We start from the raw sequence: 6693 nt of genomic DNA, 5'->3' as shown, positions 1-6693 counted from the left end.
TACCATAGACAAGGGACTGAAGCTCCAGTCACTGTAAAAAAGGCTCAGTTTCCTTTTTTGTGACACGGGGGTCTTGCTGATGCCCACCATAAAGGTTATGAGCCTTAAATGTTACTATTTGTAAAGCAATTAGGAATGTCTGCAGCATAGGACACGATCTCAGTGTTAAATAAAAACTGCACGGATATATTCGCGTGATGTGGGGTGCATGGTGATGCGATCGAGCCTGGAGGCTCTGCCGCTCAGTAGCTGAGTGGCCTTGGACACATCATCTCGCCTCTGACCCTGTTCCCTCCTCTGTGCACCCGGGATCCTGATCTTTCCAGCTCATCCAGAGTCAGTGAAACTGCCTAGGCCAGGCGCTGGGCGTAATCGGTCAGTGTCGGCCCAATAATCATCATTTTCAGGGGCTGGGGGACGGGAGAATAGAGGAGGAGCAGCTCCTTGGGTTTGTGGGCTGGTTGATGAGTTCCCCTGGTTCACTCCGCCCGCCTTCGGGCTTCGAACCCCTCGGCACCCTCCCCTCCCCCCCCAGCCTGCACGCGGACCGCCTGCAGCTCCCGCAGAGCCCGGTAGGTGGCGCTGTCGGCATTGCTCGGCCGCGGCCGCTCCTCCCAGCACCCCCACCTCCTGCCCGCCCTAAAATGTGCTTGCTCTGGGGGGATGGGGGGCAGGGGCGTTACCCACCCTAAAGTGTCCGGGGTGGTTTTCCAAAGGCTAAATGAGGAGCCCATGTGAGCCCTGCTGGGGAGATTTGAAGCCTCTCCAATGGGTGCTCTGGAGTTCTGACTTCAGGCCAGCGTCTGTGTGCAGGTCAAAGGTGTGTTCTGTTTCACTATTACTGTTAATTAAGGCTACTATTTAATTACCGTTACTATTACTACCACCAGCAACTAGCATCACCGGCACAGCTGAACAATTTTTAGGTTCAAGTGCAGGTTCTATGACTTTGCAGCCGAGTGACCCAGGGCAGGTCAAGTCACCACTCTGAGCCCGTTTCCACACCTGTAAAACCGGACAGGGCCTGACACATGGATGTTCGAGAAATGGCTTTTATGAATATTTTTATTTATTATGATGCTACGGCCTGCCAGGGGCTTCTGAAGCAGCAACCCGGCCCCAAATGTGGTTAAACCATAGCTAATGCCAAGGCCCTGAGTGAGGCAGGAGAGAAAGCAGCAGCTCTAAGGACAGAGAGAGGGCCAAGTGGATGGAGCCTGGAGATGGGGCGGGGGGGCAGTGAGGGAGAAACCTAGAGATGCTGAGGCCAGTGTGAGTTAGGTTTTTGTTCTAAGAGCAGGGGAAGCCATAGCCTCTATGAATAGAGGACCACAAAGCCAATTCACAGTTTAAAAAGCTGTTAGCTGCCTGACTCGCGTGGCTCAGTGGTTGAGCGTCAACCTAGGATCCAGGAGGTCACGGTTCGTATTCCTGGTCAGGGCACATGCCCGGGTTGGGGGCTCAATCCCCAGTGGGGGGCGTGCAGGAGGCAGCTGATCAATGACTCTTTTGTCATTGATGTTTCTATCTCTCTCCCTCTCCCTTCCTCTCTCTGAAGTCAATAAAGATATATTTTTTAAAAAGGTGTTAGCTAGGATCCTGGACTCAGAAAAGGGGCTGTCTCCATCCTGACCCTCTTACATTTTCACTCACCATTCTAGGGGCCTCCGTGGGCCTCCAGTAGCCCACCCAGGAAGCCCTGAATTACTGGGACCCTGCTGGCACCAAAGCCTAGATGCCCCCCTTTCTCTCTACGCCACAACTTCAGATGAAGGCTGTCTTTGAAATGCCCATGGCCAGCTGTGGCCCGGCCACACCCACAGGCCACCAGGCCTGCTGCCCAGAGACTGGAATCACAGCCTGTGGCTGAGCAGCTGAGAGTGGCTGTGCCCATGGCAACAGTCATCTGAGGGGATGGGTTTCCTCTCTACCTGGCCTCAGGTTTCTGCCCCAGGGAGAATGCCAGAAGAGCCTCATTGAAGGTCCCTGGCAAGACGGGGCCTCCAATCTCTGGACTCAGGTCAGCTATTTGCAGGACCGAGATATACAAACCAGCTGATTGTCTGCAGCCTCTTTGTATCTCGTCTCCATGGCTTCTCGGTAAATGTGGGGAGATGTGATTTCAGGGATCCCAGAGGAAGACTATCAGACCCCTTGCCCTCCTGACTGTGTGACCTTAGGCAGGTCCCTCACCTCTCTGGACGTGCTTCCTCTCCTGTAGCTGGAAGGAATACTTGAGGATAGAGCCCTACACAGCACCTGGCACACAGCAGGTGCTGCATAAATGCATAATGCTAGCCCTGGTACCTCCCCTGCCCTCTTTCCCCAGTTGTCTCCTCTGCTTTTATTCTCATCATGACTTGAGCCTGCCTGTGGTACTCACTGGAGAGAGAGCAATGTGGCCAAGTGGGATTTCTCACCCCATCACCCCACACTCCTGATCTCATCCCGGTGGGTGCCAGCAGGGCTTCCGAGTCAGAGGTGAGGGGACTGGGGCACATGGCTGCCATAGGGGCTGAAAGGTGCCATCTAACTCAGATGGTCCTGGGCTCAGATCCTGACTGGACCACCAGGAGGTACCTTGGGCAAAGGGCTATCATTGTGCACAACCTCAGTTTGTCCATCTGCAAAAGGGGCTGGAGGAGACCACCCCTCTGAGGGTGGTGGGGAGGGGGGGATGAGATGCTGGTACATGAGGGGCTGAGAGGCTCGGGGCCCCGTCCCACATGGTGGTTTTGGCTGCATCCACAACTTAGAGACCCACTCCAGGCCCCCAGGGACCTGGACACCAGTTCTTGGCCTAAACCAAGTTCTGGAGCTGTGAGGCCACCAGCTGGGCTAAGGGGGTGCCCATGGAAGAGAAAGAGAGTCGAGAGCAGAGGCAGAACACTGCCTGGGAGTGTGGGGGAGCCGTGCCGGGATGCCTGCTGTCTTCTGGACTCAGTGGTTCTCATCTGTAAAATGGAGACAATGAAATGGGGGCACTAATGCCAACCTCACAAGATGACTGGGAAGAAAGATGTTACATGGGGTAAACAAGAGCGCTCCAGAGGGGATGTTAGGGAGTCTTGGTTGCGGAAGTGTGGGGGCCACATGGGACAATTTACTGAGCAGTGACTGTCGCAGCACAGCTCAGTGCTCATGAGCACCATAGTGCTTAACCCTCCCAACCACGTGAGGTAGGGGCCTTTGCTAGCCCCATTTTATAGATGAAGAAGTGAGGCTCGGAGCCCTGGCTGGTGTGGCTCAGTGGTTAGAGTGTTGGCCCAGGCACTGGGTTCGATTGCTGGTCAAGGGCACATCACTGGGTTGCAGGCTTAATCCCCCGCCCCAGTCAGGGCCTGTGTGGGAGGCAACCAATCCATGTGTCTCTCTCCATGGATGTTTCTCTCTTTGTCTCCCTTCCTCCCCCCTTTCCACTCTATCTAAAATCAATGGAAAAATATCCTCGGGGAGGGTTAACAAAAAATACACACAAACAAACAAAAGAAAAGAAGTGAGGCTCAGAAAAGCAGAGTCACCTGCCCAGGGCCACACAGCTTAGACATGTGATAGAGCCACACCCACATCCTCTTGATTCCACAGAGGCCATGCTTTTAAAAAAAATCTTTTATAATAGCTCTATTGAAATATAATTCACATACCATACAACTTATCCATTTAAAGTATGCCATTCAGCCCGGCCGGGCTGAGCATCAACCTAGGACCCAGGAGTTCGTGGTTTGATTCCCGGTCAGGGCACATGTCCGGGTTGCGGGTTCGATCCCCAGGTGGGGGCCTGCAGGAGGCAGCCGATCAATGACTCTCTCATCATTGATGTTTCTCTCTCTCTCTCTCCCTCTCCCTCTCCCTCTCCCTTCCTCTCTCTGACGCCAATAAAGATATATTTTAAAAATAATAATAAAGTATGCGATTCGATGGTTTTTAGTATACTCACAGATATGTGCAATGATCACCACGGTGAATTTTAGAACACTGTCATCACCCTAAAAAGAAACCCTGAACCTTTAACTACCACCCTTCTAAACTTCCCCATCCCCAGCCCCTGGCAACCATTAATCTACTCTCTGCCTCTGGAGCTTTGCGTTTCCTGGACATTTCATATAAGTGGGATCACACAGGATTTGGCCTGTGATGTCTGGCTTCTTTCACTCAGCGTATTGTTTTCAGGGCTCCTCCACGCTGTAGCCTGAGTCAGTCCTTCCTTCCTTTTAGGGCCGAGTACTGTTCCACGGTATGAATCTGCCACAGTGCGCTTATCCATTCGCCACTGGAGTTGTTTCTATTTTTCCTATTCTGAATAACGCTGCTCTGGACATTCATGTACAAGTTCCTGTGTGGTCATATGTTTTCATTTCTCTTGGCTGTGTCCCTGGGGGCGGTGTCGCTGGGTGGCTTCGTGACTATATTTAACATTTGGAGGAACTGCCAGATTGTTTTCCAAAAACACTGCTCCACTGCACGTTCCCACCAGCAGTGCATGAGGGCTCTGACTTCGCCACCTCCTTGCTAACACTTGTTATTGTCTTGTCTTTTTGAGACCCTCTTACTATGCTACCATGTAGAGTCTGCTGGGCTTGGGTTCAAATCCTACCAGCTTGTGGGCTCTCAGGCAAGTGGCCTCTGTGTGCCCTTTTCTAGAAAATAGCATACGAATCCTTGCCTTCCTGGCTGTCAGGAGATGACATGGGTCGGTGGCAGTCTCAGGGCTGTGCCAAGTGCCAAGTGAGGTACATTTGTCTTGTTTATATAACTGGATGTCGGGCGGGGTGGGGGCAGGTGCACTAGGTGCAAAGGCCCTGACAGGCTGACCCGTCTGGCTCACCATCTCTCCCCAGCTCCTGCCACTGAGTCTGGCATACAGTAGGCGCTTGCTAAGTGCAGGCTGTAGGTGTGGCCCAGGAGCCCCTTTTAGTGGAAATAGCTGAGCCCCCTGCGGCACCCTGGGCCCTGTATGGGCCCAAGGCCTGGGCTGCCGGCAGCCTCCACAGGACTCATAGCCTGTGCTGAAATGTTTTCCTTCCCTAAGAGGTAAAGTTTTCGGTCAAGAGTCTCTTGTCCTTCCAGTCCAAAGGCTGGAGAGTTTCACCAGCGACAAAAACAGTCCGTAATCGCAGTCACATCCTAGCGGCGGCCCTTGTCACATTCAGTAAAAATAGCGAGTGTTTGCCGGGTGGTCTGAGCCCACTTTCTCTTCCGTTTTACCTCTTCATGCTTTTAATCAACCAGTAGTTTCCCCCATTTTTTTTTTTATTGTGGTAAAATACACATATCAAAATTTGCCATCTTAAACCATTCTGGAGTGTACAGTTCAGCGGCATTAAGTACATTCACATTGTTGTGCAAACATCACCACCCTCCATCCCCATAACTCTTTTCATTTTGTAAAACTGAACCTCCATACCCATTAAACACCTATTTCCCTCTCCTTCCAGCTCAATCAACCTACTAAGTTTCATTTTTAAAACACCTACTGAGTGCCAGGAGCTGGTCCTGCAGCTGCAAACATGACAGTTTCGGTCCTTGCTTCTTAGAAACAGATGCCCATTTTTCAGAGGAGGAGACTGAGGCTCCCACCTAATCGGCGGCAGGGCAGAGTTTGAACCCAGGCGTCTGGAACAGAGGCCAAGAGCCAGGCACCTGGCCCACGATGAGTTACTTCCTCCCATGGGGTCCTCAGTTGCCCAGTCTGTGAAGTGGGTGTCAGGAAGGAGCGGGGTTAACTACGGTGATGCTGAGGGCTCACACCTCATCTCCCTGACCTTGGAGTAGAGTAACCACCATCCCCAAACCCATCTCCTCCATTAGCCTCCTGTGAGCCTGGATCACCCTTGTCACATTTTTTTTTTTTTTCATTTGAGACGGCCCTTTCTGCAGAAATGGGCCCAGACTAGTTCTGCCCATTACTCCTCTGCTTCCCAAGCTGGCCCAGCCCCAGCCCAGCCTGGAAGGCCTCCAGCAGATAGGCTGTCAGAGGTCAGGAAGGCGGAGACAGGAGGGACCCTGTCTACATTCCGCCTCACCTGTGGAGGTAATCAAGTGGCCAGGGCAGAAGATGAGTGTGTGGGGGGCACCACCATCCAGTAAAAAAACCTACTTGGTGCCCGGTCCCCTTAAGATAGCTTCAGGTTTGCTCTGTTTCCTGTCCTGGAACCCCAGGGGGGAAAAGATCCTCTTCCCACTCCCTCATAGAGGGAGCAGCTTCTGGAGAGGCCACGTCCTCTCCAAGCCTCAGTTTTCCGTCTGTAAAGTGGACACAGCAATCTCTGGTTCTCTCTTTCTCTCCAATAAGTCTAAAATCCCACTGTCGCATTAGCAATGAGACCGTCAGCTCAGTGGAATAAAAACAATAGCGACAAAAAAGACTGAAAATGTTCCTAGGGCTCGGCACCTTCCTCGTGACTGCGAGAGTTATGGGAGGAGTGAGCTGCCCGATCTGTGGGGGTAATCAAGTGGCCGGGGTAGAAGATGAGCGCGTAGTGCGCATCACCATTTAATAATAATAATAATAAAAAAACAGACATCGGTCACCTACTTGCCAGGCTCCATGCTATGCGCCTGTTCTAAGGACCTCGCGTTTATTGCGCCCCAGAGGGACCCACACAGACGTGTCCCTGAACCGTCTGCTGCATGAACGACCCAGCGGATTCCTGGATCTGCTAACGGAGGAGCAAGCAGCGCCGAGGTGACGGC

Source organism: Miniopterus natalensis, chromosome 20 (genome assembly GCF_054644295.1).
Source record: "Miniopterus natalensis isolate mMinNat1 chromosome 20, mMinNat1.hap1, whole genome shotgun sequence".
Classification (NCBI taxonomy): Eukaryota; Metazoa; Chordata; class Mammalia; order Chiroptera; family Miniopteridae; genus Miniopterus; species Miniopterus natalensis.
The sequence above is the reverse complement of the archived record's forward strand: the minus strand, read 5'-3'. Positions refer to the sequence as shown.